Genomic DNA, 25,437 nt, shown 5'->3' on the forward strand with positions numbered 1-25,437 from the left:
AGAGTAGATTTTTAATGCTCTGCAATGTTTTAAGATCACTGCAGTTTCCACTGAAAATTAAAATTATAAACAGTTTTATATTTTGTCTTTTTCCTATCACTTGATATTTTCATATTCTGTTAATATTCTTTATTATATAGCACTATAGAGGTTTCTCATTAAGACTCATGGTTCACAACACATTCCTTCCCAGATGCAGAACTTCGCACACTTCCTTTATGAGAAACTTTGTTGTCCCACTTCTCCAGCTTGTGGTCTCCTGACTGGCAGCACCACCCTCTGGCAAATCAGCCAGTCTCAGTTTTGCATCCCCAGCACACTCACTAAGGGGACTTTTTTCCATCATTCAGATAATGGTGTCAGAGTCGCATTTCAAGCCAACAGCAATATTATGGATACAGCTCAATTGCTCAGTTGGAGTGAAATGCATAAAAAATCGTACAAAATGTTGGACACCATGGAATCTGCTAAGAGCCGAGTAGCTCCAGTGCTGACAACATGGACCCTTGCACTCATGGAACATTTTTTCTCCATTTATATATATATCTCTATATTATAATATAATTTATGATATATAAATTTATATTTATATATTTGTATATATTATATAAATAATGTTTATATATTAATATTTTTAATATTAGTATATATTTATTTTTATATATAAATATATAAAAATATATGTATTTTATAAATAAATATATATAAATATATTAAAATTATATATATTTATATATTATATATAATATAATATATTTATATAATATATTATATAATATATTTATTTATTTATATATATATTTATATTTATCCATTTATAATATATCTCTATATTATATTGTCCTGGGGTGACAATATAGTATTATATTGTATTATATCATATTATGCTATGTTATGTTATATAATATTTATTATATGTATTTTCTAAGTACATCTAACATTGCTGAAATATGGGCTGCAAGGGCACACTGTCAGCTCATTTTCAACTTGTCATCCACCAATACTCCAAGGTTCTTCCCAGAAGAAGTGCCCTGGAGCAGCTCTGCCCCAGTCTGTACTGGCACTTGGGATTATTCCTCCCCAAGTGCAGGACCTGGCACTTGCCTTTGTATTTTATGTAACAGGTTTGGGTTTGTTTTCTAAAGAGTTTAAATAATAGTTTCATATCATATTATTTATATATATCTGTCCCATATATCATGTATCTTATTCCTTTTATCTATTAGTTTTACATAAATATATATATATTTATAATTTATATAATAATTTTAATAGTTTTATGCAATAGATTTTTTATAACAGCTTTTTTTGTGAAGTGAAGCAAAATATTATATTTTATTATTTATAGTTTTGTATGGTGAAAAAAAAGCATGTTTGTATATTTTTTGTTATCCTCAGCAAAAATGGATTTTAAAAAATGATTACTTCCATTTGCAAAAATATCGTCTATTTACTGTAATTTTGTTAACTCTGTATCTGGCAGTTAAAAACGTGTTCATTAGTAAAAATAGCTGCTTTTCGATTACCTTTATTCATGCTGAGTGGTGCCTTTCTTCAAATGGTGCTATTGACTACATCTGGTCTATTTATAAAGCACTATTCAGCACAAGGGAGAGAGAGGACTCAGATGCCTGATGCTCTGTCCAGGACAGTGAGTCTAAAGATGTGACATGAAATCCTTACTCTATTGCATTCTATAGCAATTTTGTCTTTGACTTCAGTGAAGCCAGAATTTCATCCATTATATATACTTATTTCTCTGACTTCTTTGGAGTCAGACATTTTATTTATTTCTCCAACCTCTTCGTAGTCTTTCATCAAAGTCAAATACTAACTTCATTTACAACACAGTGAAACTCTTCTGAATTTCAGGGAATATTTTCCCAGGCAAAACATCACTCTCAGGCAGAGTTTAAGATAAAAAGGTTAGCAGATATTTACTTAGAGCACCACTTTGAGCTAATTACTATGTATTTAGTATTCTTAAATACTTAAACATGTGCTAAAACGTACACTGAAATGGAGGTCCTCTGCTGAATTAGGTTTGTGAACAGTAGAAATAAGTAAAAATCAGAATATTTGGAAGGCATGAGTTGACATAGGCAGGCAGCCAGGAAAACAAAAAAACCATAAGTGAAACGCAAAATGCAAATTTATTTCATTACTTCACTAACTGGAGAATCCTGAAGTGGCACCTGGGCGGAGACAGAGAGGGAATGCCAGCACAATCAGGCTCATTCCATCCTGGGAGATGTCAAGGCTGCTATTTTCATGCATTTATTGAAGGCCTGCACATGTAGTTTACCCCATGCTCGGATCTCCCATGTGCTTTTTATGATCCCCAAGACAGGGTGCTTAAGTAAGAGTGCCTCCACAATCACCTGTAATCTCTACAAAGAGATTTTACTTTTCAAAATAGAGGATAAAGAACAGTAGGCATATTGTAGGGGGTTTCCCACATTTATTCTCCAGGCCTTGGCATTCCCAGCTGCAGAGTCAGTTGAGTGAATCTACCATCCTACTTGCTATTCTTCAGCTTTTAATCCTTTCCTTCCAACAGAAGCAGTAAAATTTTGTTTGGTGGCACTATCAGATCAAGCTTCATAGTCAGTGAGTAGGAAGTGTTAGAGCACCCACTGAGAATGTTAGAAAAGGAAAGGTTGTTCTAGAAATGGGACTTGGATCATAGGCTGGTGTATATTCTAGAAAGCTGAAGTCAGAGTTTTTCTTGGAGTAGGCCTTGTTTTTTTCCCCTTCATTGCTTTAAACTTGTGTCCCAGGACTCTATTCTGTAATCCAATTCCTGCACCAATTCCCACGTCTCCTATCCTCTCCTGGAGACTGAAACAGAAGTCTCATGGCATGCACCAGCTACAGGAGGAGGAAAAGATAGAGCCAGTCAAAAGCAGTGGATTCTTGACTGTTCTTGATGCTGTACTCAGAGATGTGAAGAACAACAAGGAATGTTGTATTGTATCACCACCTCCTCTGCCACTGACAAAGCAAAAAGACTACATTGTCTTGTTTACACCTTTGAACCAAAACCAAGGAAATTTCTCGTTAATTACCCCAGCTCTAGCTGAGATTACTTGCCTTGTCTTCATGGAAAAGTCTAGATAAGTGCAATGGTCTTATGCTATATTCATTTTTGTCCTTGACTATATTTCTTTTATTTCTCTTCAATTTTAACCTCTGATTTTGTGGCTAAAATTTCTAAGATTGTATTTAATTAATCAGTAGGAAAAAATCTTGCCAAAAAATATTGCCAAAAACTATAAAAAATTGTCATATCATAAAAGGAAAACTTATAAGCTATTCTAGGAATGCAGGAGTGAGTTTTCTAAGAGATTTCCTGATAAAACCAGAAAGCTTTATGCATATTTTATCCTGAAGTTATCTCAATAAATGAACATAACAATTAAATATCAGTAATTTTTGTAGATTTTTATATACACTTTTTACCTAGGCTGCTGCTGAAATAATCTTGTGAAACTTCTTTGAATGTCAGCAATTCTCTCAATCTTTTCAGTTTAATGGATAAAGTTAACATTTATAATTACTTATGTATGAAGGTAATTAGAGGAGTTAAATTAATAATATATGAAAGTCATTTTTTATGAATATATTCCAGAAGTGATAATTAGGGGAAGTATCAAAAACGCTGTAATAATTTTTACACTGCAATTATTTAGCTATTATAAAGCCCACACATTCTTTAAAACTGGTCCATCTTATAAAAAAAAAAATTAATGTGTAATAGTGAAATTCTTAGGGTTAGGGAGAGTATTATACTTAAATTTAGGAACTGTAAAGTCCATAGATGCTGAAATAGTTGCTAGGTAAACATAGAATATTGAAATAATATAACCTGGGAATGACTTCCAGATAACCAGGTCATCTGGTTCAACTGGCTGTTCAGAGGTCCCTCTGGTCTTTGCTCAGTTGAGTTTCAAGCACCTCTTAGAGTAGAGATTCTACAGCCTTTCTGGGAAATCCTTTCCAAAGTATGACTATACCCACTATAGATTTTTTTTGCCTAATATGAGATCAGAATATCCCCTTTTGAAAATTGCCACATGCTACAGCACAATGGACTGCTGCAGGTGCACTAGCACTGTAAATCTCCCATGCATAAACATTTACATAAAACAGATCATTTGGTCCTTCAAATGCAAGGTTTTGGAGCATAAAGTCTGGAAGTAACTTCTACCTTGAATTGGTCATGTAAGATGGCAATAATTTCCATGTCTTCTTCTATGTCTTGATATAGAAGCTGGCTGGAAAAAGTAATATTTTGAAAGAATTGAAAACTTTGACAATGCCACAAGAAGGTGTTTAAAGTTTTTATTTTCCATGCCCATGCTTTTCTTGCAACAAAAACTTTGTTTGCTGTTCTGGTCATTTGTACACAGATGAGACTCCTTTAGTTTGTTATGTATGCACAATCTCATATGGTTCTTTTTGTTTTTTTAGCTTTTCTCTTTCTTTTCATAAATAAACATATTTAAATACCTAAAAGCAGAAAATTTTCCTATTTTCCTTTTCCTATTTCCTATTTCCTTTTTCCTTTTTCCTTTTTCCTCTTCCTTTCCCAAGAGTATGTAGTGTGCAAAGAGGACAGAGCCAAGATCTTGTCAGTGGTATCCAGTGCCAGGATCAGAGGCAATGGGCACAAACTGAAATGCAGGAGTTTCTGCTTGAACATCAGGAAACTTTTCCACTGTGAGTGTGACCTAGCACTGGCTCAGGTTGCCCCTGGAGCTTGTGAAGTTTCCACTTAAAAGATGTTTGAACATGGTTATAGGCAACCTGTTCTAGTGAACATTCTTGAGCAGGGGGTTTTGAGGATCATCCCTGGTCCCTGCTAAACTGAATCACTTCGTAATACTGTGGTTCTGTGAAGCTGTCCCTAATTTAATGAGCACACATTTAACCCCTGCAACTAGGCATTTAGTTCAAAATTTCCTAAGTATGAATTGGCTTATTCACACCTGTGTTATTTTCAAATTCAAAACCAAGGCAAATGTCCCAAGTCAGTTTGTTTTAGAGGTTTAATGCCAAAAAAATTGTTTTAAATGTAACATAGAGTCAATAAGAAATAAAAAGGCAGAGGGAAAAGAAGGAAATAATGATTTAGCAGAAGATAAAATAGAATGCAATCGTTTCTAAGCTAAAATTTATACAAGGGCATTTAATGAAATGAATTACAGAGAGTGTAAGACAGAATTTATTAATTATTAAAGCAAAGATCTAATTCACTTGATGAATCCTTGTAAATTAACTGTTTGCAGCCAATGTAACTCAAAGCTGCCACTATTAATTTTTGCAGCTTGGTTAATATTGGGTATTTGGAATTGTATTTTGCATTATGGGACTATATCAGGGAAGATTTAGGTTCAATATAAGGAAAAGGTTCTCCAACCAGAGGATTTTTTTTAGCATTTAAACAATGGAAAGTGGTCGCAGCACCAAGGCTGCTGGAATGCAAGAAACAATTGGACAACGCTTCCAGGCATATGGTTGTGATTCTTGAGGCTGTCCTGTACAGGGCCAGGAATTGGACTTAATTATCTTTGTGGGTCTTTTTCAACTCAGGATACTGTATGATGTTCTGATGATGTAAAAATTTGGGTCTTTGGGTGAGGTGTACTAACAAAATATCCCCCAGATAACCAGCATAAATTTTCCATTACCATTTTAATATTGTATCTAGAATTGACTTTCCAACCTTGCAATGTTTTATTGTTACACAGGAGTCATCAAAATAATCACTGTGTTTACTGATAGTATGTTAAGTATATTTTCAATTGCTATCGTCCTGAAAAAACATATTAATAGAAGTCAGAAGTCAATTTGTGCCCACATCTCTTTTATTCTGAATAGGCTATTGAAATATGCTAGCAAAGAAGGTATCACCAAATGCAAACAATTACATGAAACCCGATATAAAAACTGGGTATCTTATATCCATTCATTTTGCTCTGAAAGGTCATTGGTGTTCTAAAGATCTTAATTCTTATAAGTTAGGCATTGTCAACCAAGTACAATAGCACGGTGTTATGAATTATATATTCATCTTTTATGAGGCACAGTAGCCACAAGACCTAATTCTGCTCACAGCAAGACTAAGCCACCCAACTGAGCTCAGCATATTTGCACTATTTTCAGGAAATACACTGAAACTTTTGCCTTTGGTTTCTAAACATGTGCCAAAATATTTCTTGACACAAGTATAATAGAAATCACAATTTCTTTTTCCTGTAGGCATGACTGCAGGGTTTTAAATTTCCTTTAACATTCAGCCTAATACAATAGCCATCAGAGCACCTTCCATGTGGGAAATCCCTTTTAAATGCAAAAATGAACGTTTAAGTAGAGATGTGCCTCAATAAAATAGAAGACAACTTAAGGATAATTTTATTTTAAAAGCTGTTTATATAATTTTATTGACATATGAAAGACATGAGTCCAAGTTTCATCAGATTAAGAACTATTTATTCTTTATATTGTTTTTCCTTTGGGAAACTTGTACTGAAAATGGGTGGCTGTAAAATATTCCTCAATAATTTTCTCTTCATATGGTTTTCTGTATATGTGTTTCTGTGTGTATCTTTATCTTCTCTCTCATAGAAGATTCCATCACACTGTTGAAACCAGGAAGAATCCAAGGTTTATATGAGCCCAAAACAAGAAGAGATTGCCTCTTTAAAGCTCTGAAATTTCTTCCCATTTTCCTGAGAAAAACATAATCTAAATCTTCTAAATTTTTCAGTGTTATCACACAAGCACTAAGTAAAATTAAAACAATATTTAACATAATATTAGATGTACTATTACAAGAAATTTGTTCTAGAAAAGCACACTGTGGGGATGTACTTTCTTTGAGCAGGTAAAAAATGGTAACATGAAAGAAAAAATCATTTCATACAACTTACATTTTGTTATTATATTCTTTCATTAATGTTCACAAAGTTTTTTGAGATCCGAAGATGATTGGTACTGAAGAAGTGTAAAGCAATAACACCACAATCAATGGTGAACATACAAAAATGACAGGTTTATGAACATATGTGAGAGAATTTTTCTATACTAGATTACCCTATATTGAATCTAATAAAGTGTAGATTATGAAATTATTCTGATAGCTTCATAGGCTTCCTTCTCACAAAATTATGATCTTTAAAAATTACTTTAAGATAAGAGAGAAAAAACTCCAAGCACTTGTTTTTGTTTATTATTTTTCCTACTATTCTAGTCAATGCTGTATGGAGAGCCAACTTTAAAATACCTCAGTGCATTTTGCTTCTTTCCAGTACAGCCTTTCCAGATTGTTTCTCAGCATTATAAAATTATGAAATTACTGCCTATGGGGAAACTATCGGAAAGCACAAAATAGCTAGGAAAGTACATCTGCTATTAAGGAAACTTATTCTTTAATAAATGGCCTTTAGGAGGATAGATAGTAAAAATTATGAAAATATTCTAGTAGTGGTGGACATATTTTTCACTTCTTTTTCAATTCTCCATTTCCTCATGCAAATGATTGTGTACTTAGGTTAATTTGATGCAGTCTTTCTAGTCATCTCTTCTAATTTTTCTCTCTAGCTAAATACCTCCAAATAAAAACCTAAGCTCCAATGCTATTATATAGATCCCAGGAGACCAGGATGTGTATTGTGCATTTTGACTAAACTTTCATACATAATATAAAAGAGGCTTTCTGAATTTTAAAGTATAAATAGAGTACAGCCTATAAATTTTATCTTTGTCTTTTATTGAAGCATTAACCTGACATTGCTAAGTATTTTTGTGAGTCTCTTTTTAGAATAAACTTGTTAGCTTTATAGAAATTTTCTTCTGATCTGGTAGTATTTTAACTTTTCACATATAGATATTCTAGGTTTCCACCATTTCACCATCCTCTCCAGTCTATCTGGTTTTCATTTATCACTAATCTATTTTTTTTTTTAATTATGCAATTTTAAAATATTTTCTTTGTGTTTGTTTGTATGTTTGCATGTGCATGCACCAGCAGAAAAGTTCACAGAATCATAGAATGACTAAGGCTAGAAGGGACATTTCAAAGTATTCTTTTCCAATCCCCTGCTCTAGGAGTGTCACCCAAGGACAACAGCAGGGTTCCCAAGGACAATACCCAGACATCTTTTGAAACTAGCTCTTAAAGATTTGGTAAAGTTCTTTAGTTTGTTTTTTTTTTTTTCATCCTTAAACTAAATTTTAAAAAACTTAAAATCCTACAAATATTAATATTTATTGCTTCAAACCAGTGAAAATACTCTTAATTTTAGATTCCTGTCACTTAATAAATGAACAGTTCTGATCCAGTTATGATTTTCAAATAATTTCCTTTTTTCCTTTGATAAAAAACTGTTCTCATACTCATGCACTCTTTTCATATTTGCAGTACACTCATGATCAAATTTTAAAAAATCATATCTATCATTTTTAGTGGTTACTGCACCATGAGGAATTTTTTCTGGAGTGAGATTTTCCTGGGTTTGTTTTTGTACCTTTGTGTTTTCTCTGATCTGTGCATAGTACGTAAAAACAGGATTCCAGTTCAACATGAGAAATTAAATATACTGTTATATAGGAATATATATATCTGTCTCTTTAGTGTCTTTTTAGAGGCTCTTATGGGGGTCCAGTTATTAAAAAACTTATGGATTAGGTTCCAGTTATTGAATTACTGCTAAATCAAAGGTATTCTGTCTATTCTGTGAGAAAACTGACACTCTCTATCACGTTCTTTCTATTGCAACTTGATGAATATATGAAAGTAACTTCCAAAATGGGAGTTTGCAACTATTAAAACAGGAAATTAATGACAATGCAGACAAAGGAATTTGTTTTGTTTTCCTTCTATGATGCTAAAGATGACTTTGTCTCATTTCTTATTTCTCTTATTGTTTGGTAGGGCTATTTACTTTATTATATATGACATGTTAGTGATAATAACAGCAACAACAATAGCTCTTAGAAGATGATACATAGTTGAGACACAAGATAAGTAATATATATAATCTTATTAATTAAAAATAATAATATAGAGGAGAAAGACTCCTGTGACAGCTAACAAACTCTGGAGTTTCATGGATAAGGAAAAAGCAAATATTCACTCCTTGAGGACAAATAAAATTAATATTTTCCTGGTATTTAATGACTTGTTTGCAAGACTGAAATATGAGGAAGCTCTTTACTGGTAGAAGGGCTGATAGGGACATAACTGAGGATCCCTAGTAGTTAAAGGAAAGACTGAGTTAGATGACTGCTCTTGATGAAAAATGATCCCTAGGCAGTTCCACAAAGCAGATTAAATCTCAGCTACCCCGTATAAAATAGCACCCTCTGGGTTCTTCAATCACTTATCTCTTTTCATTTAAAGCCATATTTGATAAATTTATTTGGTTTACTTGATACTCCTTAACAGTGTCAGCACTGTTAAGAATTCTTCTTCTTGTACTTGCTCACAGTTTTGGGTCATAAAACATACTCCAATACATCTTCTAGAGAAAGAAATAGTGATATCAGCCTGGAGTATTGTTTGGTCCAGGATTCTTCTGAGCCCTGTATGGAATTTCTGTAGGTGTGTTTTATTTCCTGTTTTTGTTTTAAGATGCAAATGCATGGACTAATATACCAAGTGATATTAAATTGATATTTTGCACCCTACAGGTTATATTACAATGATCTGTCACACTACATGACATACAAGAGTGTTGGAAGCATTTACAAGTGGTAATTGGAAGTATAAACCCAATGAAAATGTTGCAGAAAAAAAAAATCACAGAATAAAGGGAGGCAATTATGATGGAATCTTTCCCAACTTTTTATAAACACTGACCTCTGAAATAAACTTTTTCTCAAAAAAAGTTACATTTTTTTTTATTGAAAGGAAAATAGATTTATTCATTTAATTAAAACAAACAAATCAAATCTAACCAAAACAAGAGAAACAAAAAAATGAAACAAGCTAACCAAAAAGCCCTAGGAGATATTAATATCCATTGTCAGAATCTGATGACTAGGAAATAAAAGCAAACCAGGGAAATACATTTTCTGACATTTTCTGCAAGCCAAATCATGGAAGATAGGTGTCTGTCTCCACTAAATGTGTAGAAAATATTAGACAATGAAAGTCTTCCATCATTTGGCATTCAGACTGACAGTTCTTCTCTTGAGGATATGGGAATAGCCCTGAATATGCATACACATACACATGTATATTTACATATGCTTACATACTTTATTTTTTAAAACTAAGCAATTATTTTTCCACAGAAACTAGAAAACAGGATTTTTTTCCTCTTTACCTTCCCTGACTTTGCCTCACCTATGTAAAGGTGGATGGTTTCATCAAAGCCAGAAATGCACTGGATCTTAGGATAGATGTTTATCTCCCCACCACTTGATACATATACATGATTTTTGGGATTATGCTTTTTTATAAGATCAGGGATGTCTGCAAGGTAACAGAAAAGTGCAAAGGGATTTTAGTACCTTCAATATTAAGCAAAGCCAGCACACATGCTATTTGAACAGTTGTCAGAACAGCAGCTGCAATGCAGACAGCTGAATTCCACCTTAAATGAAATTTATTTAGACTAATTAAAAAGTACATTTGGATGACAGTAAGAGTTGTGATATCCGATAGAAAGATAGAAAAGAGAAAAATTTTTTTCTCTTGAAATATACTAGTCTGGCAAAACATTTCACAGGAATGTTTGTTTCCCTGTGTACTTAAGGAGAATGCAGACATTTGATTTAGGAAACCTGATCTCATGTTGCTAATTTACCTACCCAGAAACATATAAAAAGAAGTCTTTGTACCAGTGACATCAGGCTGAAGACAACCTTATTGTATTTTCAAGTCCATGCACACAGTCTGAAAGTCTGACTTCTGACTAAGCTTCTCAATGACTTCATCTCCCTCTTTTCAGGATATGGGCTAAAAGTCTGTTCTAGTTCTCCTGGATGAAATAAAGAGCATTTCTGTTGCTGAGAGACCTTATCCTGCTTCCAGGCCCTTCTCACTGGCCACTGTGATGAGACAGGAGTTCCCAAATGCTTTCTGATATAAAATGAGTAAATTTTTTTGTTTGTTTTTGTGATTTTGCTTTGTTTTGATATGTTTTTTGTTTTGGATTTCTTTGGCTTTTTTGGGGGGGTTTCCTGGGGGGGTTTCAATCTGTTATTCCTGAAGGAGAATTACTGAATTAATTATAGATATTAATATATAGATATTAAATATAGATATTAAATATAGATATTAGATATAACTATAGATATGGCTGTTACATTTTCAGAAATTCAAAATATTCAGATTCCAAGAAAAGTTCAGAATATCTTTCTCTTCTTGCTTCTCTTTGAAGTAATTCTTTTAAGTGGCAAGTCTTCAGTGAGGTTTGACACCTTTTATCAGGCCATGTTCTGTTAACTAGAAATACCTTCTGACTTCTAATATGTACATGATTACTTTCTCTGGCAGTACTCCATTTAAAGGGTTCCATTTTGGACTCAGTAAAATATTTTCAAATCAATTGAATTGCAGTTTAACTTAATCACAAGAATGGAAATAATTCCCTGACATTACAGTAATATTTATGAAAAAACTAATTGTTTACATCCCACTACTGGTCACGTTCACTTACATAAACAAACTGGAATGTATTTTGGGTTGTTTATATATGTATCAATAAAAAAAAAAGTATAAGAATAACTCTGAGGTCAAAAAAACCTTGAACTTTAGCACCAATCTTTTAGCATTAATTTCTTGGTAGCTTTGAATGCAGCTTCTTCTATTCTGACCCAGAAGTGTCCTAATTTCTTCAACCTATTTAATATAGAGAAAGAATAATTATATTACAGGTTCTTTTGAAAATTCATTGGTTTATTAGCTCAGTTCCTCAGTGTTTACTGAATGAAATGGTAGAGTACATTTCTGGAGTGCATCTTCTGCTTCAGTATGTGCTGTGAGGTGGTGGTGCAAAAAGAAGTGTGGTAACAAACTAGAGAATTTGCCTGAAAACTACCCCTGATAAGAATTACTGTTGAAACTAATGTAGACACATCCTTTGGGTTAGTTTTCTATTCCAGTAAATCTTCATAGAAGCTGTCTGGATTTGAGAGTACTGAGTAAATTTGATGCCAAGCAGCAGAAACACATAGATGAGAAAGGTACATAACTATTTCATTGATACCTCTTTCTAAATATAAAACCTAATTTATTTAAATTCACATTTCAGTAAAAAAAAAAAAAGCCTTTACACTTTTACTTACAGCAATATATTTGCTTTCGTTTTTCAAGCATAGAGTATAATATGAGGTACCCAGTGTAATAGCAAGATAGATTTAAAACCAAGAACATGCCAGAAAGGAAGCAAATATTAATGGCCTGGGATTTTATGCCACTGAGAGAATGGCCTGACACTTCATAACATCTTTGCTTCTATGATAACAGAATTTGTGAAATTGTGCTAAAAAGATTATTCGAATAACCGTTTTCTGCTCTTGCTGTAAAACTTAACCAAAACTTGGGCAAGATTACAGTGTATGAAAATTTCAAATGACTCATGTTGAGATTTGGAGTATTAATTATTCAGAATCCATCTGTACTTGGGATGCTCCAGACCCAAGTGGGTTTATTATAGCCAGCATGCACACACCCTCCTTTTACAAAGAATCTGAGTACAACTGAAGAAATTAGTCTGGTCTGCCTGCAGATTCTTTTTACAGCAGCTAGGGGAGCTTCAGTGTCAGAAACAAGGACTGGAGATATCTTTCAGGAAATAGGAAAAATATCTTTTATAAATTGATGATTGGCCTACAGGCCATAAGTAGGACAAGAGAAAAATTGCCTGTCCTCTTTTGCAGGATAAAGAGCAAATGCAGAGACACTGACAGTGTTGATGAGGATTTCCAGAAAGAGAAGTAGAAAATTGTATGAGGATCCAGTGCAAAATAATTAGTATGGGCCTAGTACAGCTATTGTCTTCCTTACTCTGTATAGACAATATAGAAGACGAGCAAATTTTGCCTTTTTAAATCTCCCCCACCATGACAAGTGCTACAGGGAGAGAAAAAAGCTGAAAACCAAAATGCCAAGCATGGAAGCAGAAATTGTACTTAAAAATTGATATAATAAGATATTACATTTGCATTTGTACATACAGAATCAGTTCAGATTTTTTTATAATATCAAATTTTGTTCTTCTGGAGTTCAAGCTTATATTATTTTATTTTTAATAAAGAAGTCTCTATATATGTCTATTTAATTTTTTTAATATCTTACTTCCCCCTCCATTTTCCCACCATAGGTACTTTTTTCTTTGAATTTTTCCCTATCATGTATGTTTTACTTGTCTCTTTTCCTCTAAATCCCTTCCCTTTTTTCTGTTGAGCCCTAGTATTCTCCTCTCTCTACTTCTTTGCTGAACTGTGCAATCTGTGAGGAGATAAAACAGATAAGAGGAAAGGAGCCATCCAGCCAGGCAAAAATCCAGGCAGCTAGGACTGGATCAGACCTGCTTCTCAGCACAAAGGCTTTCGTCTCAGTGCTTTTTAGGGCATTCACAGCCAGTTGAACAACTCTCAGCAATCTCTGCCAGATCTTTGTCTCCTTTCCACCATATTCAACATATGAAGCTTTTCAAAAAGAATGTACTTCTACTGAGTTTTCATGTCAAGGTTTAGGTAGGGCAGGTCTACAGTGGTGGTTTATATAAGAAGCTTCTAGAAGCTGCCTCTAAGTCCAGTGGGGCCAATGTCCACAGGCTCCATGAAGAAACCACCACTGGCCAAGGCCAAGCCCGTTGGTGACAATGGTATAACATAGTTAGCAAAGGTAAGAAGTCATTGTACAGAAGCAAATTGCAGCTTGACAAGACAGGAGTGAGAACCTGTGAGAGTTCAACTCTGCAGACACCCAGGTGTCGGGAAAAGGACGGGGAGGAGGAGCTTCAGGCACCAGAGCAGAGATTCCCCTGCAGCGTGTGGTACAGACCATGGTGAGGCATGACCAGCTGTGCCCTGCAGCCCACGGAGGTGCCAGGTGGAGCAGAGTAGCCCACAGAGAATCCAACACTGGGACAGGTGGATGCTACCAAAGGAGGCTGTATCACCACAGAAAGTCCTTGTCTTGGCTCCTGGCAGGAACTATGGACCCATGGAGAGATGAACCCACACTGAGCAGGTTTTCCGCTAGGGCTTGTGACCCCATGGGGGACCCACCCTGCAGCAGGCTGTTCCTGAGGGACTGCATCACATGGAAAGGACCCCCATGTGGGAAGTCTGTGAAGAACAGCAACCTTTATGAAGGACTCGCGCTGGGCAAGCTAATGGACAGTCTCCCACGGAATATACCTCATGCTGAAGGGGAGCAGTATGAGTACTCTTCCCCTTGAGGAACAGAACTCACAGAGACAATGTAATGACCCTACAGCAATCCTCATTTCCTGCCCCTCCTGCCCTGCTGGTGATAGTCATGCAGATAATTTGGGAATAGAGTTAATCATGAGAAGAAGGAAGGGGTGGGTGGCAGATGTTTTTAAGATTTGTGTTTATTTCTCAATATTCTACTCTGATTTTATTGGTAATAAATGCAAGTAATTTTCCCCAAGCTGAGTCTGTTTTGCCCATGATAGTAACTGGTGAGTGATGTTTTCCTGTCCATTTTTTGGCCCATGACACTTTCATCATATTTTCTCTCCTCTGTTCATATGAAAATGGGGAGGGATCGAGCAGTTTTGGTGGGCATCTGGAATCCAGACAGGTTCAATCCATCACATCACTTTAACATTTCAATTATGTAATGATTTAGACAGCAGTTACTGACAGAGACATCTTATCACTTTTTCGTGTGAAAGAAATCCATATTCCACTCTTGTGTCTTTGAAATAATTTCTGTCCACTTGTTAGAAATGATTCCTGATAAACTCATACATTGAGGGTCAATTCTTGCCCACAGGAACATGTCAGCTTATCCAATATTCAGGTTGTACTTGCAATCTCATCCCACTGCATGTTAGAGCTTCTATCCCACTTTCACAGCTCCTTTGCAGGTTTCAAACTCATTCTCTCTTATTGGCTCTTGCTGTCTTTGACACATAAGACTGAATGATAGGATTTATGCTATACTGCAACAAGTACAGGTCCTGAATAAGCTGTAAGATTTGATAAATATAAAGTGTAATTTTCTGGTAAGTGTGCAGTAAACATGTACTTTATAGCACAATGAAATAACTATTGACATGATCAGAAAATTGCCTTTATTTTCATTGTCCCATTTCCTTACACTTTAGTCACAAAAGAAAAAGCAGCAGTGTGCACTTGCAGCCCAGAAAGCCAAATGCATCCAGGGCTGTGTCAAAAGAAACAAGGCCAGTAGGGTAGGGTGGTGATTCTCCCCCTCTGTCCTCTTGAGACCCTGCCTGGAGTTCCACATCCAGGTCTGAAGTGCCCATCGTGAGAAGGATATGGATCTGTTTGGGTAAGTGCAGAGAAGAGCCAGGAAGGTGATCAAAGGGCTGAAGCATCTCTCCCATGAAGATAGGCTGAGAGTTGAAGCTGCTCATCTTGCAGAAGAGAAGGCTTCAAGGATATGTCATTGTGGTCTTCCAGTACCTGAAGGGAACCTACAAGAAAGATGGAGTGAGATTATTTTAAAAGAGTATGGAGTTACAGGACAAAGGGAAATGTCTTCAAACTGAAAGAAAGTAGGTTTAGATTAGGTAAAAGGAAGAAATTCTTCACTGCAAGGTGAACCTTCACCAAAGTTGGTGAGGCAGTGGAACGGGTTCCCCAGACAAATTGTGGATACCCCATCCCTGGAAGTGTTCAAGTCCAGGACAGATGGCACTTTGAGAAACTTGCTCTATTGAGAGGTGCCCATGGCAGGAGAGTTGGAACTAGATGATCTTCAAGGTCCCTTCTAATACAAGGTATTCTATGATTTGCAAGTTTATGAGTGGTGACATGCCAGGTTAGAGCCCTTAGCAACAAAAAACCCCAGGGTAGTAAGTCAGGTTGACAGAAGGGTCCCCAGAGAGCCCCCATCAGCACAGAGGGGACCCACATCTGCGTTCACCACTTTCTCATGGTGCACACGTGTTCCAGGTTCTGCTGACTCTGATGATTTCTCAGACCTGGTTTTCTCCTTCTGACCTGTCACAAGGATACTTAAAATATCCTGAAATTGCACATCTGTAAATGCAGAAAATGAGAAGAAGGTGGATAGATACTTATCTTCTGCCTTCTCAACTTCATTTAACAATGTTACACTCTGCAATATCTATTTTTACTTACTATAATAAATCTTGGCTAAACAGTAAGACCATTTGAAATGCCATACAATTTTTTTCCTGGTATACTGACAGTTGTTTTGTTTTCTTTCTAGGTCCTCTGAAGTTCTGGTTAAGTTTTTTAGTAATATTGGGATTATACCTAAAACTTTGTGATTGATTCCTGTAAAAATTGAATATTTTAGAGGTATTTTGTTCAATTTTTAAAATATTTTAGACAGTGTTTCCTTACTGAAAAAAAGCTTTTTTAGCATAGAAACTCCTAAAAAAGGCTGGAATCATGGTATGTCAGGATAAGTGCATGAAGTTTCTACAAACTCCAGGACACTCGCCTGCTCTCCTCCTCTTTCTCACCTTTGACCAGCTGCTGTCTGTGGATACTTATGTGTTCGCTTTAGAAGTGGTTGTTAATCTGCAGTCTGAAAGGCTACCCTATCACCTGAACTTACAGCTTTATTATTCTCTATGGTTCTTTCTCTTTGAATGAAGTATTTTATTTGAGACATCACTAGGCAAATCATTACCATTTCAGAATTTCCAGTTTATAGGTTAAAATCAAACTATGAATAGCACAGTGTGTCATATGTCATATCTCTTGGAGGATCTCTATTATCATCTATTACCATGGCTTGATGCATTAGGCAATGGATGACTGAGTTATTTTTGATTGCTTTTCCTGATACAGCTGAGAACAGCTTTCTTTTTTTCCCTCCAATATAAAATAGATTTGTTCTACTTCAACAAAGATAAACAAAAACAAAGTGAAAAACTCAAGGTCACAAACAACAAAAATAAACATTCAAAACTCCACTATCCAGATGGTTTTTTTGATCTGTCAAGCACCCCTCAATATCCCCAAGGTTTTAAGTGATTGTTTCACTCACTACATCATAGTCTAGAAGATCTCTGGCTAACCCCATTGCCTTTTATCCACTTGAAATCATTTTACTTTGTAAGTACCCCACTGGTCCCATAGTTATGTCTGTGCCTCTTTGAAACATTTCCATTATTAAATTATCTACAATCCATGATCTATTATTAAATAAGCACTGCTTTACTGAAGCCAAAGCAACCCTATAAGCACAAAAACTTATTAGTATAGCAGTGTGCTTCTAAAAGGTGACAGATGGGAAAGACAGCTACAAGGACAGTGCTGGACCCTACTAACCCACCAGAGATTGAAACCATCAATCAGAAAAAACACATGGTAACAGTGTAAAGAGGGAGGAAGAGATGACATCTCTCCCAGCTTTTTATATTAGGCCTTTTTTCTGTTGTCTGTCATGCTTTTATTTCCATGCAAAGGGAGGATGGGGACACATTGTCTCAGTCATTTTCATGGCAATATTTTTTTTAATTTGTGATTTAAACTCTTTCTGAATTGATTGGTAAGTCTAGAATCAAGAAAATAATCTTTTCCTGCAATTTAAATCTCAGATGATGTCCCAATCCTAATCATTCACTATTTCTGTGAAGGGTAACACCTACTCCTTGGGACAGTCATTTAAGTTTCAGTGGAATTTGGAAGCTCTGGTAACACTGCTGCAAACTTGAAATCATGGAGCGAGATTTTATTAAATCTAATAAATTAAAATAAAAATGCAGAAGTAATAATTGACATAAATATTAAAGAATCTAAATTGCATAAGATTAACCAGAAAACATAATAAATAATACAGTGTCATAACAAGACATTGTTATTCAGTCCCCCTTTTTCTGTTGCTTTATATGAGCAGGTGCATGGGAAAAGTGGTCATTCTGTTTAAAGCTGAAATTCATTAAAAAATAAATTATTCAACTAGAACAAGCTTTTTATTTTACCTTCAAGGATTAAATAAAAATTTACAGCTTAGTTAGTTTTTCAAAATGGGAATAAAGGATACAGCTTATTTCTAAGAATTAAAAACATCCTCAGTTTCTGAAAATTTTGATAAACTTCTAAAACACTAAAAAGAAATGTTTAATATATCATCCCTACAATGAAAAATCTTCAACCTAGGTTTTTGCTCTTCATTTACCTTTCCATTTCTTTAGATTTATCTTTCAAAAAGTGAGCATTCAGGTATCTTTGGTGCATGTGATTTATACAAAATTCATCACATTGGCATATATTTGGTTGTTACTCTTCAACCGTCAAAATTATTTAAAATAATATTATTCCAATGCCATGGAAGTTCCTTGTCCTTTTTTTGGGGTAAAAAAAAAAAAAATAGTATTTGGGATTAAAGAAGCAATTGAAAACTTCAGTCATAATTTCTATACTGAAGGATAATAAGCAGATTTATACAAAGCACTAAAAATTGGGAAAGAAGCCACATGATTATGCCATCACTATTCCCTATATTTCCATTATCTCTATCATTCAACAACACGGACTGCAGAAAAATTATTTACTATTTGCTACAAGAATTCAATGATACTGTTATGTGTTTAATCATCCAGTACTCTTGCTCTGAGCTTCAAATCATAGCATACTCAATAGAGTTTATTGTTCCTAATTTATGGAGTCTGACACTACTCCATAGCCTTTGGGTCAGTTTGAGTCATATGCATACACAGAGAAATTAATATTTAAACAGGTTCTCTATTTTGGAATTTAAAATACATAGCAAAGAGCTGATCAAGTGTTCAGCAAAGAAGATAAAGCTGTAAGAGCAAATTACATGTTTGGACTCTGAGCACTTCGAGCTGAGAATTAGAAGACTGCCTCTGTTCCTTGATTTCAGAGTGTTTGGAAGACATGGAATGTGTTGACCAGACTTTGAGTACATGTACTTTTTCAAATCTGCTTCTAGGGCTACTTCTCAAATTATGATTAATATTATTTGCTTGAGACTTTGATACCCAGACTCATTATACATCATATTCCTATAATGTAGGAATTAATGTTCAGAAGCCAATTAAAATCTTTGAATAGTTGCAACATTATTCTCAGCAGAGAAATGCATCCATATTAAGATCCCATGCAGACTGAATTTATTAGACATCATAGTGTACTTGCTTAGTGAGCCATATGTATCCTAACTCTGCTTTTATACACAGGGGCTGTCCTAATTTCTCTGGTTTCCTGGGCTCTCCATCTTTTGTTCCAGCCCTAACAATAAAGTCAGGAAACAATATTCCTTTTCTCTCCTTTTAGAATGTAGTCATAGAATTTCTTAGGTGGAAAAGATTTATAAGATTGAGTCCAGCTATTAACTGAGTACCATGTTCACCACTTGGTCTCTAAGTACCACATCCACATGTTTCTTTGATGGGTTGGTAATTTCCACTTACCTGGTGACCTGTTGGTGATTGACCACTTCCCTGCAGACTCTTACAATGCCTGAACACCTTTTCTGTGAGGAAATGTTTCCTCATACCAAATCTAAACCTCTCCTGGTGCAACTTGTAGGGATTTTCCTTGTCCTGTCACTTGTTTACCTCAGAGAAGAGACTGATCCTCACCTTGCTACAACCTCTTTTCAGCTATTACAGAAAGCAATAATGTCTGAGGCTCCTTTTCTGCAGGCAAAGCAACCTCAGCTTTCTCAGCCCCTCCTCATAAGACTTGTGCCCTAGTTGTTTTAGCTTACTCCGTGGAAATGAAGTTTATTCAGAAATATATATTTGTGTTGTCATTAGTAACTTTTTCATCTTCCAAGCAGATTAATACTAAATTTGAATGCAGAACAGAAATATTAAAAATGCTAAATTTTTACAATTTTAGTGAGAGTTGGCAATATGCCTAGAGGACACATTCTGCTATTATTACTCATGAGAGAAAATCAAATAACTCAAAAGGCTTTATTTTGCTATGTCAATTCATCTTTGTAAATAAATCCAGACCAGCATCAGCAGGTAGGGCAGGTCCGGCCTGAGGGAGCCACCTGTGTGAATTCTCATATGTGAATGACAGAACATGGAAGAGGGACTAGAAACACAGTATGAGAGTGGGCAGGAGCAGCTGCAGTCCAGGGAGAGGAAAATAAGCACCAGTTAGATTAAAGGAGCTGCTGAGGACATGAGAATGACATGGCACACTGTGAAAGGCATTGGAGATAAAAGGGATCTCAGATTGTTGAAATGATCTCTCTAAGATACCTAACATGACTCCCAGGTATTTTTAGGAGGAGAATCATGCTGTGGGGAGAAAGAACACAATTCTATACAGGCTGAATTAGGATTCATTAATGTGACTTATGACTGTACAGTTGATATTTCTTATTAAGAGAAAGGAGGTGGGAGTAACTGGTGGGCAGGGAAGAGTCTCTTCCAGTGTTCTAGAAAGGAAACTTTATTTTCCTAACTAATTTTCAAGATGCTCAAACCATATCAAGCTATGTCCATTATTCACTATTAAGCACATCTTTGTGTTTCTTAATTGGTAAAGAAATAAAATTGCCCCCAGTAAAGAAAATTTCTATTTCAAATAGTATACATTCTTTTGTTATTTCTGGTTATTCATCACATGTCTTTTTATCTCTTTTTTTTTGTTTATGAAGGAGTTCATATGGACTGCTCTCTGTCCAGAAAGCAGTAATTCATGATCTTAGGGCCTTAGGTCTCATACTGTCTATTGAATGTAATAACTCCCAGATGATCTCCCTCAATCAAATAAATTCAATAATATTTATATTCTGGAGTAGACTATTGTAGGTATGAAACAAAAAATCAATGTCTTATACTTTAATTAAGGTTCTGCAGTTATGAAATTAGATTAAAATGAAAAAATATGCTCACTTTTATTTGAAATTTTACTTTGACAGATGGTCTGCACACCTTTGGAATACTTTACAACTTTCCAGTTTCAAAACATTTTGAGTCATACCTGACTGCTGCGTCTTGTGCAGTGCCAACTGTTTATTCTATATATTATATTGAAATGTTATGGGGATCTGGAGCAATTTTCATTTACTATTTTATGTCCTATCCAACAGGCAAATTACAGAAAGCTTTTTAGGTAGATGTGGGCATGTTTGTAGGCACTTGAGTCTCTGGCAAACAGCTCACTGCAGCTCTAGTTTAATCAGCTCATTCTTTGGCATTTCCTTGCTGCTTTCTTGCCTGAAGGGCAAACACTATCTTAATGAAGCACACAAGGACAAATGACTTTTCCAGGCTGTGATTAATTTTCACAAGCTGACTTTAATCACTGGTTAATTAATAGAAGATTTGTTGATTTACAAAAAAAGCAGTCATTATAAGCAGTATTATATCGATTTGTTTTTCATTAATTTAATGCAGTAACAAGCTTTTATTTAGAAATTAAATGTGTTGAAATTCCATGCTAGAAAGGATGACAGTGTACTAGAAAAAAGTATGGCACCTACATAGCTCATTGGGTTTGCCTGCTTAACCTAACCTTTTCAGAAGAAATGGATACCAGTACTACTCTAGCTCAACTCTGTCACCCCCTTACTCACACCTGAAAAATGGGATTAAGATTTTTTTCACTATTCACATCAATATTTTAATAATAAATAGTTAGTAGCAGTATATGACTTATACAAGAGATATGGCAAAGATCACACAGAGTTCTATATGCAAATGAAACTGTTTTCCCTACCACGGTAGGGAAATAGATAATGCTTTTGTATTATTATGCCTGGAACTGAAAATTGTTTAAGACCAAAATTATAAACTGCATTTAACAACATAAGTTAAACTATTGATTTTTTCATGTTACTATGACAGAAATTGTAATGTAGATTCTACAAAATACATAGTAATTGGTTTAGATCTGCTTGATGAGGTACCCCATCATGATGTAACAGGTGAAACCACAGCCAGAATCTGTGACAAGAATCTACAGGCAAACAAATTTAGATAAAATCAAAATGTTAACTTTTAATAGTTATGGGGTGAACAGTATAGGAGATTGGATGATCTATCATCCACTTTCTTTAATGGAAAGAAAATTGCCAGTCTGGAAGATTTAAAAATTTTGGGAATTGAGTATGACCACAATGCCTGGAATGTACTGGTAAAATGGTCTATAACAAACAGATCAGAATAAAGGAATTTCTGGTCTTTTCTGGACATGAAATCTATGAATGCTGAAGCCCATTGATGTTGCCTGACATGTGAGACCAAATATTTTGTCAGACTTCAGTACTTAGTAAAATCAAATAAGCATTGGTTATGGTACTGATACAGATACACTTTATTATAGTTTATATTAGATTACTTTATTAGGCTTTCTATTAATCATTTTGTGCTTATCTATTCTTTTCTACACAGTAAAAAATCCAACTTGATTGATAGAAGTCATACAGTACATATAGAACTGTAAGTGGAATTTACTCTCAAAATAGTATTTTTCTTTTTCCCTTTGCAAACAAATATTCTCCTTTTACTTAGAAAAAGCGGAGGAATTGTAAAATTATGTGATTTTTACCTACACAGCTGCTCATAGCTTGGGGTTTTTTTTAGTTTGCTTTTACACACTGCAGAAAAATGTGTAATTTGCTAATATTTGGTATACATGAAATCCCATTCATTTTATGATACCTTCAAGTGTCACATTGTATAAAATGAAGTGTTCAACAAAATGATTATGTAGATTCAATGTTTGCATGCTGAAGTCTGGGACAGTTTTGACTTTAGCTTTCGACTCTTCAGTCAGAGCAGATAATGCTCACTTAGTGACATTGTACCTGGGATTCTTTTCCACAATACCACTTTTCTACCAGTGGCAACAGCAGGAGGCTGAAAATGCAGTTTAGCACATACTCTGTAATCGCAAATTTGAATAGGTTTTGTTAGAGGGAGCATTACACTTCCACTGGGCACTATGCACAGTACTATTATATAATGAAGCATCAATTAAAATGCTATTAAAATAAGATGTTATCCTGTTGTCTTTTCAATGATGTTATCTTGGCACATCATCTGCCTAATGTCATCAGTTAGCATAGTAAACCCAGTGCCATTAAGGTTAATGTGCAACATGTTTATAATGTACATTAGTGTGTCATAACATATGTCAAACATGAAACCCGATCACAGTGTTGAAGATGGACTCACAAAGGAATACACAAAGAGTATGAAAAATATGTGAACTGACTCCTATCTGAAAGACTGTGTTGGCATTCAGTCAAGTGTTGAACGTCTAAGAACAAGGTAAATAAAACTGAAATTGGAGGTTGAAGAAGTCTGTAGAGACATGACAACAGATAAATATATTCAGGGCCTAACTTTGTTCTAGAGTCCTCAATCACACCTCTAAATGCTCATGGATAACATTTTGTTACAGTCTTCCCACAATAATTCACTGAAAAGACATTTTTCATTAAAATATATAGTAAAAATAGCATCAGGTGAATATCAGAATGTGCAATACAATATCTAACTAATGATAATTACTGGGGAGCCTACATTATCTGGATGTTTTCAAAATTATTCTGTTCTAGACAGTTACCAGTTTGATTAAAGTATTGTTGGAGTAATTATTTAAAAGCACTGCAGACAAAATTTACATTTTTCTGTTTTCAAGACCACCTACAACTGAGATAAAAACTGAACTAAAAAGGCACATATGAGTTTAAAGTCGCTGTCACTTCTTCTATTTGTGTACATGACACATTGAAAAATAACTTGCTGTCTTACAGCAAGTCAAAAATAAATTTTTACACATTTCTCCAACAGCTATAATCAATCAAAACATAGATTTGTAGTCCAAAGATTATGCTCTTGATACATTTGAATCTTTTTCTACTGTAATAAATCTTTCAGTAAAAAATGGATACCTCAGCATAGTCTTTGGTGAAAAACAATGTGGAAAACATAATTTAAATTGCTAACCAAAGTAATGCTCAAATACCTTATCTAATAACAATATTTAACTAGATAAGGTCTAAATGTAATTTTTTTTTTTTTTAAATTCCATATATTATGAAAAGAGACTCCATGCTGATGGGGAGTTGATTGAGAAAAACAGCATCCCCTAGATACATTTACTTGTAAACAGAAGTGTCAGATTGATTTGGAATATAACAGTATCTAAACAAATCTGGTATGATTTTTTTCTTTTTTCCTCTGTTTTTTTGGTGTGGGGTTTTCTTTGGAGGTTTTTGTTGGTTGGTTGGTTGGTTGCTTGGTGGGTAGTTTTTTGTTTGTTTATTTTTTTGGGGTTTTTGTTTCTTTTTTGTTTGTTTTTGAGCGAAAAAAATTATCTGTTAGGGCATTATGAGTAAGAAGATTGGAGGTGATAAAATTAGATCTGACAATGACTTTCCATTTAAATGAACTTGAACAGAATATTTAGAAAAATACATGCAAAAAACCTGTTAGTTCCTACTCCCAAAGGCCTAGTGGCAAAATTCCCACTGCTTTACCTGGAAATAAAAGAAAAACATAAATATGATGTCTGAATTCTAACTAATTCAATATTTTCAATGAAATGCCTGGCAGCATTTGACAAGTTTGTGAGACATCACTCAGTTCCATTATTATCAAAGGAACTTTTGTTTTTAATCCATTGTTTTAATGTTATCAAAAGGATATAGATTTCTGTCTCAAAACATCATTATATTGCTCATTGTGAGTCCTTAGAACTTGTATTCATTAAAGAAGGAAATCAGATGTAAATGCAGCTTTTGGGTCACACTATCTTTAAAATAAGAGATAAAAAATTGCTAAAATAACCCAGGCAAGATATTTTTGAGACCCTCATTTTCACTTCTGAAACACTGAAGAAAAGAGCTTGATAGGCAAAAGAAAAAGCCAAACCCCTGAATCTACCTGAACTCACTGACTCTGAATTCACAAGTAAAACTTTCACAGAATTTATCTTTCTCAAATATCTCACTTGCTGGGAATGGTGTCTTCCTTACTAAGACTAGAAATTGCGAATATGACCCAACTGTACAATTAATTAATATATGGGTAGATTTATCTCACACTGAAATAGACATGAATTGCCTTGTTGAAGATTTCCTGTGTTGTCATCTAGGGAGACAAGATTGGTAGCCAAGCCAAATTTGCTATCTCACTTCCACATAAAAATTATAAAAATCCTACCCTTCATATTCCCAATAAGGTGAAATTTCATCTAAGAAACAGATTTAGAATCTGAAATCTATATCCTTGTTAAAATGAATGTTTTACAAGCATTTAGAGATTATGAATACTTCTA

Source organism: Poecile atricapillus, chromosome Z (assembly GCF_030490865.1).
Source record: "Poecile atricapillus isolate bPoeAtr1 chromosome Z, bPoeAtr1.hap1, whole genome shotgun sequence".
Lineage (NCBI taxonomy): Eukaryota > Metazoa > Chordata > Aves > Passeriformes > Paridae > Poecile > Poecile atricapillus.